Genomic DNA, 12,308 nt, shown 5'->3' on the forward strand with positions numbered 1-12,308 from the left:
ATACAGTAGGGCTCCTTAGACAGCACCTTCCAAACCAATGACAACTTCCATCTAGAAGGACAAGGGCAGCAAATACTTGGGAACACCACCCCTTACAAATTCCCCTCCAAGCCACTCACCATCCTAACAGCATTGTGGATGTACCTATACCCTATGATCAACAGTGGTTCAAGAATGTGCCTTCTCACCAGCTCCTGCAGAGTAATTCGGGATGGGCAACACATGCTATCTCAGCCAGAGATGCTCAAACCCTGTGACTGAATAACAAAGCCAATCTCACAAGGTAACCCAGCTGTCAAACAACAACCTGTATTTGCAAAGAGGCAGAACACATCATAACAACATAAAGAAACAAAACAACTTGCATTTGGGGAGTACTTTTCCAGTCATCAGTTTTTTTTATTCTGAAGCACAATTAGGCAAATACATTGAGTGATATCTGCACAGCGGTGATCTGGAGGTGCTGGTGTTGGACAGGGTGGATGAAGTCAGAAGTCACATGACACTGGGTTATAGTCTGACAGGTTTATTTGTAATCACAAGCTTTGTTCATCTAATGAAGGGGCAGTGCTCAGAAAGCTTGTGATTTCAAATAAAACTGTTGGAGTATAACCTCATGCCATGTGACTTTTGATTCTGCACAGCAAGACTACAAACAGGAAATGAGTCATAAGCAATTTTTATAAATGTTTTGATAGGTTGAGGCAAGAGTGTTGGCCAAATCTTCTTCATAAAATGCCTTTTAAATGCACTTAGGCAGGTAGTTAGGACCTTGCTTTAATATCTCATTGGAAGTGTAGCACTCCCCTAACTGCATTGGAATGGTCACCTCACTGATGCACTCAAGTACACAAGTGGGACTTGAACACATGATTGATATAATTGCAAGATTGATTGACCTGGATTACAATTCACAATCACTATCTAGAATCCTGAAAATGGACAGTCATTAAGGCCAATAATCTTAGAAAGCATTTTTTAAAGCACATTTGTCAAAGTTCCTTGCCAGTACTTAATATAGCTGCTAACACATGTATCAGATTCCTCTTAGCACACTCTTAATGGAAGTATAAATCCATTTAAGCAAGTTAACACCTCTGGTAGAATTGCAGAATTGAGGGTGTTCAGCCGTTGTCTGGTAAGAACGATGGTGGTAACTGTAAATCTGTAGTTACTCCATTAGTGATGGAGATTTCACACAGCCTTTCAGGTTTATGCAATCAGAGATAGACTCAAACCGCACAGCAGGAGACCAATCGGCCCATTGTGCTTGTGCAGGCTGTTTATATCCAAGCCATTCCTCTCATGCTCTCTCCTCAAACCCCTGCAAGACTTTTCCACTCAGATAAGTCTCTTTAAAAATCTAATTAAATTTGCTTCTACTGCCCTTTCATGTTCCAAATTGCAATGTCTCACTGAGTGAAAAAAAATCTGAATTTGTTTCTCTTACCTTAAATCTGTGTCCAGAAACAGTTCCTTCCTATCTACCAACACCCCCCCCCCCCCCGAGTGTTTGTACACCCTTATTAAAATGCCTTCACCTTCTTTGTTCCAAGGAGAACAACCCCAATGCTCTTCATAATTAAAATCCCTCATCCATGGTACCACCACCACCACTCTAGTAAATGGACCCTCTGCAATGTCTTGACGTCCTTCCTGGATAGATGTTTTAATTGACCTATTCAGACACATCCCGGGAGCAGGTGAGACTTGAATCCGGGCCTTTAGGGTCCGAAGGAGACAGCAGCAATGTATCACAAGAGCACATCCTCCCTACAGTATGGTGCCTAGAATTAGATACAACATTCCAAGCCAATGCCTAATGAGAAATTTGTAAAGTTTAATTCTTTGATTAAGTCTTAATAATTCAGAACTGCTTGTTCTGCTGCTGTAAACTAATTGTGCTAATAGGATTATTATCGGTTTAATTGAGATGACGCGCAGGGATAGAATATAGACCTTCACTCCAATTGCCTTGACTAATTCATTAGTTTACTTGGCAATTTTGAGCTATGTGGGAGTGACTCCTGATTTTATGGTCTGCAAACGATTTCCTTTCTGCCGAGTCTTTACTTTCCCATTTCTGTCATGAGTTGTAGGTGTCAGTTGTAGTTTGATTCAGCACAGCTGAACTGCTACTGCGGGGCTTAATAAATTACAATACATTTGCTCAACGTATTAGGGACTGATCTTGTTTTCATTTGGCCTTCAAAACAAAATGTGTCTGGGGATTTATTTCCGTGATTTGCTATTAAAATGCAAATCACGGCATGTAACTGCCTGTCTATTTATAATGCCGCAGAGAATAGACCTGGGAATAAATAAATTAATCTGGACTGAGGTTACAAATCTGTTCAGCAGTAATTCCTCTCAGGATGAGCCAGCAGGAGGGGTTAGACATACTCCTATGAAAGTGATGATTACAAACTCTCAAGAAAAGAAGTGTTGGATAAAAAAGTAATTTTTATCCATTCTTCATCAAATGTTTGACTCCTTGGGATTGCTGAGAGAGAGAGAGAGAGATAGAGAGATGAACGTAATTCAGAAAGAACCTTGTACAAGGCGTGAGAAAGAAAAATAAAACCTAACTTGAGGAACGACACTCAAAACCTCAGGAGTCCTAGAGCCTCAGTCTGGGAAGTTGTTGTCCTCTGATACCTGACTTGTACTTTTTTTGTATCTTTCTGATGTTGCCTCTTTTTCTCATTCTCCTGACTCTAGGTTTATGATTAGCTTCGGTGTCACATGCGACTTAATTATTCCTCATCTCTGCTTCCAGTGGCTTTGTCAAGCAAAGAACAGAGTAAACATCTTCAGCCACAGCAGTATTCTGTGAACACTGAATATCTGAAATGAAAGCAGTAAGTCTGAGAAATATATTGCATTAAACAATTTTGGTTTATATATAAAATGCTGCTACCCCCATCTTCTGAGTGTGTTGGTCCTTTAGTAGTTCATTGTGTATGAGATTAGCTACTATCTGGTCTAATGAGGTAAATCCCACGAAGTAAGCAAGATGCGGTTTATTGCATTTCTGCGACTTTTTCTGATTTATAGGAATATGTTCTACACAATTGCAGAGTCTTTTGGAAGGGCCGAATCTTTGGTCTGCTCCCCAGTGAGATTCTACCTTAGTCTCATATTGGGTGCTAATTGACATCTCCACAATGGGTGCTGCATTAACCATTTAAGATCCTTCCAGACTCAGACACAGCAATAAATACTCATTTTCTTCTGACATCCATTCTTCCTCTGCCCTCCAGAGCTATCTTCTGCTTTCTTGCTTGTTTTTGTCATTTCAGTTTCTTCCTGTCTCTATCTGATCACAGACCTTCCCTTATGCTCTTTCCACCCTTGTCCACTTTCTCTGCCTCTGTACTTGGATGAAATCGGATTTGATTTATCATGTTATGCGTACATAGTCACAGTGAAAAGTTTTGTTTTGTGTGCAGTGTCGGTAGAATACACTATACAAAGATCACAGGGTGATAGAACAGAGTGAGAAATACGATGTTGCAGCTGCAAAGAAGCTACATAAATAGCAACATCAACATTAGGTTTGAAACTTGAGAGGTCCACTCACCAGATTCATACCAGATTTGCTGATGACGGTTGAATCTCAGATGCGAGAAAACAGACTACAGACGGAAGATGGAAGACCTGGAAAAATGGTGCACTGAGAACAACCTAGCTCTCAATGCCAGCAAAATCAAGGAACTGATTATTGACTTTTGGCAGGATGTTACTCATGCCTCCCTACACATTAACAACACAGAGGCGGAACGAATGGAGCGTGTCAAGCTCCTGGGAGTGGTCATCCACAACAAGCTTTCTTGGACTCTTCATGTGGACGCACTGGCTACAAAGGCCTAACAATGTCTCTTCTTCCTCAGGCAGCTGAAGAAATTTGGCATGAATACCCTTACCAACTTTTATAGATGCACCATTGAGAGCATTCTGTCTGAATGTATCACCACCTGATATGGCAACTGTACCATTCAAGATTGGAGATGGTTAGAGAGAGTGATGAACTTGGCCCGGACAATCACAAAGGCCAACCTCCCATCTATAGAACCCATCTACCAGGCCCACTGTCCAGGAAAGGCTACCAGCATTCTCAAAGATCCATCCCACCCTGGCAATGTTTTTCTATAACCTCTACCATCGGGGAAAAGGTATAGAAGCCTGAACACACACACCAGCCGGTTTTGTAACAGCTTCTACCCTACTGTTATTAGAATACTGAATGGATTCACAAACTCTTAACATTCGCCTGTACCTGGGTTTTTGTTTTTGCTGCTGTTTAACTATTGTTTACTTGTCTACGCTACTTAACTCTGTGATCTGCCTGTGTTGCTTGCAAGACAAAGCTTTTCACTCTGCCTCAGTACACGTGACAATAAATTCAATTCAATTCAATCTGCCTAATATCACAGCGGAAGAAGCTGCTCTTGAATCTGTCGGTATTTGTGTTTAAGCTTTTGTATCTTCTGCCTGACAGAAGAGATTGGAAGAGGTTACAAACAGAGTGGGAGGATCTTTGAGGATGTTGTCTGCCTTTTCTGAAGCAGCGAGAAACCTGTCGTACCTATGATTTCTCCCAGTTCAAATGAAACGCTAACAGCCCAAGCACATAACTCTCTTTCTCTCCCCACAGATGCCGAGTACTTTGTCTATTTTCCAAAATTGAAATTCTCTCAATATTGTTTTGTCCAATTTATTGCACTTGAATGCATCATGCTTTCCATTTAAATTTGTTGGGCTCGAGATTCTCCTGACTTGGAAGGGATATTGCAGTTTTTTCAAGGAGGCTTGTGAAGTTATCCTTGAAGAAACCTCTCTGTCCTCCTGGTAGCCACGTGCCACGATGAAACCCTGAGTTTGTCTTGGAGGTCTTGCGTCAGGCGTGCGGATAATGTCCATCCACTACAGCTGATTTAAATGATTTAAAAGGAGTTTGAATATAAATTCAGATCCATTTCCTGCTTATACTGGGATTAAACTGCTCTGTGAGCAGCATGGTACATCAATATCACCAAGAAATGGTTCTATATTGACAGCTAAACTCTTTTTAAGTTTAAAATAACACTTTCACGATAAAGTGCTAGTCACTCTAGTTAAACACACTTATTTTTTGCAAAACCTCCATTTCCAGCTTTAGTAATCAAACTGCAACCAGTTACCAATCTTAACTACATCACTAAATCTTAATTTGAAATATTCTTTGTTTTATATGACACTGTAAGAAAAATGGGCATGTTATTGAGAGCTGGTTCATTGTTTTCATAGTTACTGGTTCATGATGGTCTTGTTGGTTACCAATATGCAAATGTGCAGAAACTTGTTGAAAGGGGAACAAACTCAATTTTCGTTGCAATTTGAGCCAGATTTTGCCAATTGCAACCAAATAGGAAATTTGGTCGTATTCTAGCACTGGTTTGCTGCATCATTTCCTGCTGATAATCTCTGAAACACTGCGTTCCGTCAACTTGGCACCAAAATCTGTTTGTTTCAAAGTTTCTATGTTTTCCCAAACTGATCCTTTTGCATTCATGATCCATGTGAGTGGGAACTAGAATGAATGATTTGAGGTCAACTTTCTCAAAATGCTGCGCCAGATGTCAGTTTCAATGAAACAGCTGTTGCCGGTGACACTGGATGCATTCTGCAGACTCCCCGAATGGTACGGAGTATCCTTAGCTGAGTCAAAAGAACCTCTTTTGCTGAAACAGAGGCTTCTTGGTTCATTAGAAACTTCATCTCACAGAAGAATAGCTAGAGGTATTAAGGTTGCCCAGTGACCAGGGAACAAGAGAAAGGAAGATTTACATTTCTATAATGCCTTTTCATGGGACCTCTGGATGTCACAAAGTGGGGTTAGAGCCAATGGGTTGTTTATTGAAGTGTAGTCACTGCTGTTATATTACTGGTAGATTACAGAGCAGACAGGCAGTGTACCCCCTATCCCTGTAACCCTACGTTTCCCATGGCTAATCCATCTAACTTGCACATCCCTGAATATTATGGGTGAAATGACATCATACCATGCAGTGTTCTGACATCAAAGTTCATGCTTCTTCATGTTCAGTAGTCAAAGTGCAGTGGGTAGTCAGTCCACCAGCCTTGTGGAGTGTTACAATCAGCTGTAAGTATAGAACGTGTTTAAATTTGAGATTGTATAACACTACAATGAGCTAGTGTTGTTAACAAACTTCAAGACATTTGTGTCAACGAGACCCCATTCCCCATGGTAGTAGTAACAAGTATGTAAGGACCATTCAGATCACATTAAACTGAAAGTGATGTTTGACCCAGAAACTACAACACTGTAAAGTAGGAAGCATTGTAGCCAGTTTCTGCACAACAAGCTCCTGAAAGCAACAATGTGACAATGATTGGATCATCTATTTTCATGATGTTGATTTAAGGGATAGACAATGATGGAAGAATCTTTTATATCAACATGAGAGACTCGATGGGGTGCCCTGCTACCTCATAGTGAACACCTCAACCAACATGGCATTCCTTCAGCTCTGCACTGAAGTGTCAGCGAAGATTTTTGTGCTCCGGACCTGTATAGTCAGATCCAGATGGGGGCTATACAAATGTAGGGGTCACAGGTTACCAAGGCAGCTCTTCACCAAATATGGCTATTGTTCCTTTTCAAAAGGCCACTTTGTAGATGGTGTCAGTGCAAACACTATTATCCTGTTTTCTTATTAAAATGATGGATTAAAGTAATTAAAATCATAATCTGTGGGTTTATATTACTTTGATATGATTCATGAACCATTTTTTAAAATTTACAGGAATGCACATGGCTGTCACATAATTCACAGACCTGGACTGGAGGAAGATGGTTTGGGGGATATATTTTTTAATTATTAAGAGCAAATTGAACGCATATTACAGTTTATTTTCTACTTGAGCAAAATCTAACGTATTTAGCAAATTCTGTTTTATTGTTGATGTGACAGGCAGGCCAGTGAGCATGAAGTGGAATAAAACAGCAGCTGGATACAGAGTTATTGTATTTATACATATTTAAGAGACTGGTGAAGTGTTTAATTCTAATTTAAACATACTTCTGCTGTGAGGCACTGAATGATTTCATTGCTACACGAATTATCTCTTCCTATAGGGGTCATTGGGTAGTCTTCTTCATCAAGAGAATCCTTTGAAATGTACCTTTATTGCTGTCTGAATATTTACTCCTGTCATGGGCTTTCTCCATTGCACCCCCTTATCTCTGTAACCCTCTGCACCCTTCAACTCTAACTCTCTGCCATGGTTCAAGCCCAATGGGCAACCCTCCTGCCCCCTGCAACTTTCCCAGTGAGAGAGGAGCCTTACTTGCTATGAGTTCACTTCCTTCAACATCCTCCCTGATCACTTTGACCTATTCACTTCTCTCTCCTTTCTCTCAAACACACCTCCAAGAGGTTTTTGGCACCGAGTTTTCTCAATCTCTCCTTTTTTACTTCAGAGTCCATTTCCTCCCGTTTTTATTCCGGAAGTGAGTTAAGAATGAAATATTGATACAAAAACCAATTGTTGTCACCGGGAACGTAATTGGCTTCAGACTTTGCAATAGGACCAACGCTATGAGGCTCATCTTAATGTCGGCTATGATTTGACATTTTCTTGATCCTGACAGACCAGACCATGTAGAAGTGGAAAGAGGCCATTCGTCCCATCGAGTCTGCTCCACTATTCAATAAGGTCATGGCTGATCTGATAATCTTTTTCCCCACCACTCTTGATTCCCTTACTGATTAAAAATGTGTATCTCAGCTTTGACTATGCTTAATGAGCCAACCTCTACAGTTTCACTACCCTCTGAATGAAGGAATTCCTCCTTATCTCTGCCTGAAATGGATAGTTCCTTACTCTGAAATTTTGCCGTAAGATCCTAAACTCACCCACAAGGGGAAACAACCAGTCTGTTTATTTTGTTCACTCATGAGTTGTGGGTGCCACTATCAGCCACCATTTATTACCCGCCCCTAGTTACTCTGGAAAAAGTGGGGGTGAGCTGCCTGCTTGAACCACTGCAGTCCACATGCTGTAGGTTGACCCACAATATCTTTAGGATTCCAAGATTTTGACTCAATGACACTGAAGGATTTGTGATATATTTCCAAGTCAGGATGGTGAGTGGTTGGGAGGGGAACACACAGGAGGTGGCGTTCCCATGCACTTGCAGCCCTTGTCCTTCTAGATGCAAATAATCATGGGTTTGGAAGGTGTTGTCTAAGGAGCCTCGGTGAATTGCTGCAGTGCATCTTGTAGACGGTACACACTGCTGCTACTGGGTGTCAATGGTGGAGGGAGTGGATCAAGCAAGTTGCTTTGTCCTGGATGGTATCAGGCTTCTTGAGTATGTTAGAGCTGCACCCATCCAGGCAAGTGAGGAGTATTCCATTACACTCCTGACTTGTAGATGGCGAATGGGCTTTGGGAAATTCTAGGCTTTCTGTACTTCCAGGAATGCTGCCAAACCAGTCTTGACCAAAAAGTCTTTTATTCCCAGTCTAAAGTCAATCCAACAAATGGTGGTATAGTGCACTGGCAATCAAAGGCACAGGCTAATGTTGATGGGTTCAAATCCCATCTGGTATCTAATGGCATCCTTCAGGAAGGAAGTCTGCCCATGCTGCACTCCTTTCTCATTCTCTATCCCTTTAAGTCCTTCCTTCCATCCTATCACTTTGAGTGAGCTTTTGCGTACCCATTCTCATGCCTCCTTCTCAGTTTTGTGTCAAATTTTGCCCATTGAGATCTCTCTGCTTCTCCACTGGAATAAGATCTGCTTTTTGAATCAAATCCTACATCAAAAGCTTTCTTCAAAATATTATTATAATCAAACTTCGAAATACTACTGTAATCAAACTTATCAATAGTATTCTAACTGACAAAGTTTTTATCAGTTAGAATAATATTGGTAAATTTGGTTTGTCGCTTTGTGCATTCCAGATTGTACGTTTGCTTCAATAATTTCAGATCATAGCCTCCGTACTCACTGTTTCAGACAGTAACTGCGAGCAATAATTCTGCTCTTCCTATTTCCATCACCTTTCAATTTGTCTTTTGCTCATTTTATTTGTCTTTGGTCACCTTGCACCACCATCCCTAATCTCTCCGTCCTTCCACCCCATTACAGACCTTCAGTTTATTACTGCCTTGGTTCCGACCATCCGCCATGGTTATCGAGGTCACAATTAGATTATAGCATACCTCAGAGGTGTACCCGCATATTCATTAATCCCTATATTGACAAGTACTGAATTCACATAGAGCCAGTATTTGCGGGAAGATGGTGGCACTGCAGTCCTGTCATCGGACTAGTAACCAGCTTATATCTCCAAATAAAAACAGAAATTGTTGGAGAAACTCAGCAAGTCTGGTGGCATCCATGGAGAGAGTCGTAGAATTGTGTTGGCATGGAAACAGACCCTTTCGTCCAACTAGTCCACATTGACTATAGTCCCAACCCAAATTAGTCCCACCTTGCCTGCATTTGGCCTCTATCCCTCCAAGGTAGCTGGTGGAGTTTAAATCCAGTTAATTAAACAAAAGCCTGAAATTGAAAGTTAGTCTGGGGGGGAGCAGCGTGATCTTGAATGTAGTATCAATACTTGCAAAGACCCATCTTTTAGATAAGGAAATTGGCCATTCTTGCTTGGTCTACATGTGATTCCATCCCCATAAAAATATGGTCAACCCTTAACTACCCTCTGAGACAGCCTGAGCACTCCTTTCAGTTCAAGTGCAATTTGGAAATGGTAATGAAGGTTAGCTCAGCCAGAGACTCCCACTCCCACAAAAAAACGTGAACTTCAGTCTACCCTTGTAATCCTAGCTCTGTTGTATTCTGCAGTCTTTAATATTATGGAAGAAGATTCAGCCTCCCGATTGCTCCTTCACCAACAAATCAATTCTGAATTTAAACAGAAGGATTTGTTGGTTTCAGCAGTTTGGGTTCCACAATAATAAATGGGAACATTGATTCAGACTGCATCTCTGTGACCTGAAAAACTTCACAGGTTGCATCTAAGTTGCCTGTGGGGACCTCGGGTTAGAAATTGCTGCTGTATTTATATTAACTACGACTGCTATGATCTCTTTAATATAACCCCTTGTAATATACCATTCCATTTTCAACTCATGAAAATGTATCTGTTTGTTTAGAATTGGAATCTCAAACGAAAAACAATTCTGGTTGTTCATTGAACACAGTGTCTTTCTGGTAGTGTGATGGGTGTTAATTAGCTCCTATTTCTGCTGCTCTGCCTTTAGTATTTCTCGCTCCTTCTATATTGGAGCTTTTGATCAAAATTCTCATTGATTTCCCAGCGCAGTGAAATGAATATGAAGACCCAGCCACCCAGAGTGGGACAGTAACAATTCTTTCAGGCTCCAGCTGGTCAGCGAGGGGAAAAACAACAAGAAATCAATAGAAAATACTTCAGGTCCAAACAAATAACCTTGTAAAATGCATGCACTTGTTGTGTTCAGCTCCTTGCACCTCATCTGCGATCTGGTATGCGGATCACTCTAGATTTGCTTTCTTCACAGTCTCTGAACATCCCTGATGAATGAAATACTCGAGTGAGCTTTTCCCAGGTAGCGACAGTGATGCAGGAACAACCCCACACACCACAGTCTCACCAGAAACCTTCGGCTTACTTTCTCACCCAGCCTGTGATGGCAATTTGCTTTTGTTTTGTCGGTGAATTTGTATAAATGTTCCATTCTCTGCTCTCCCAGGTGGATGTAAAAGAATCCTGTGATGCTGGAAGTTGGTGGGGAAGCAGTGATCTCGCTGAAATTGTAATCCAGAGGCCTAGTCTGATGCTTCAGGGATGGGGGTTCAAATCACATCGCAGCAGTTGGTAGTATTTCATAAAATGAATAAAATCTGGAATTGAAACTAGTCTCATTAATGGCGACTATCAATCTACAATCCAAAATTGTAAACAATCCATTAGAAATGTTCTTTGGATGGAAATCTGTCATCTTTGCCTGGTCTGGTCTACATGTGACTCCAGACACACAGCAATGTAGTTGACTCTTAACCATCCTCTGAAATGACACCTAGTAAGCTTTGTGTTCAAGGGCAGTGGTGTCCATATCCCATCAAAGAATGAAAAAGAGGCGGTATCTTGATCAGTATTTCTCCTCCAATCAACACCATTGAAACAGATCATCTGGATATTAACATATAGCTATAGAGTAATAGAGATGTACACCATGGAGACAGACCCTTCGGTCCAACCCGTCCATGCCAACCAGATATCTCAACCCAATCTAGTCCCACATGCCAGCACCTGGCCCATATCCCTCCAAACCCTTCCTATTCATATACCCATCCAAATGCCTCTTAAATGTTGCAATTTTACCAGCCTCCACCACATCCTCTGGCAGCTCATTCCACACACGTACCACCCTCTGCGTGAAAACGTTGCCTCTTAGGTATATTTTATATCTTTCCCCTCTCACCCTAAACCTATGCCCTCTAGTTCTGGACTCCCCGACCCCAGGGAAAAGACTTTGTCTATTTATCCTATGCATGCTCCTCATGATTTATAAACCTCTATAAGGTCACCCCTCAGCCTCCGATGCTCCAGGGAAAACACCCCCAGGCTGTTAAGCCTCTCCCTATAGCTCAAATCCTCCAACCCTGACAACATCCTTGTAAATCTTTTCTGAACCCTTTCAAGTTTCACAACATCCTTCTGATAGGTGTTGCTGTTTGGGGGAAGTTTCCTGTGTGCAAAATGGTTTTACACTTTGGGACATCTTTATACTGTGAAAGATGCTATATCAATGCAAAATATATATTTTTCTTGCTCAGGGGTTAGTACTGCTGCCTCACAACACCAGGGACCTGGGTTCGATTCCAGCCTCGGGCGACTGTCTGTGTGGAGTTTACACATTCTCCCTGTGTCTGCGTGGGTTTCCTCCCACAATCCAAAGATGTACAGGTCAGGTGAATTGGTCATGCTGAATTGTCCAAAGTGTGAAGGGATGAGTAGGTTAGGTGGATTGGCCTTGCTAAATGTGGAGTTATGGGGATAGGATAGGGGGCTGGGTTTGGGTTGTATGCTCTTTGGAGGGTCAATGCAGACTCAATGGGTTGAATGGCCCCTTTCTGTACTGTAAGGATTCCACAATTTATTTTAGAAATTGTACAAAATAATTTCTAGATACTTTTTATGATGTTGCGGAGAAAGCCAGGAGTTTACAAGCACCTACCAATCTATGAAGGACAATCCTGTCCTGAAAGTACCAATGGAAATGAATCT

General features: G+C 41.4%; 1 long non-coding RNA gene across 8 annotated transcripts in view; it reads left to right on the plus strand.

Moving 5' to 3' along the window:
• LOC122541929 overlaps window positions 1-11,304 on the plus strand; it is a 28,750-nt gene extending 17,446 nt beyond the window's left edge. For 7 of the 8 annotated variants that reach the window (XR_006309716.1, XR_006309713.1, XR_006309718.1 and 4 more), the window contains exons 3-4: window positions 2,722-2,861; window positions 10,771-11,304. This is a non-coding gene — a long non-coding RNA (uncharacterized LOC122541929). The other variant, XR_006309714.1, reaches the window with a different exon arrangement.
• The last annotated feature ends 1,004 nt before the right edge of the window (window positions 11,305-12,308 follow it).

The sequence above is a fragment of the Chiloscyllium plagiosum genome, chromosome 38 (genome assembly GCF_004010195.1).
Source record: "Chiloscyllium plagiosum isolate BGI_BamShark_2017 chromosome 38, ASM401019v2, whole genome shotgun sequence".
Classification (NCBI taxonomy): Eukaryota; Metazoa; Chordata; class Chondrichthyes; order Orectolobiformes; family Hemiscylliidae; genus Chiloscyllium; species Chiloscyllium plagiosum.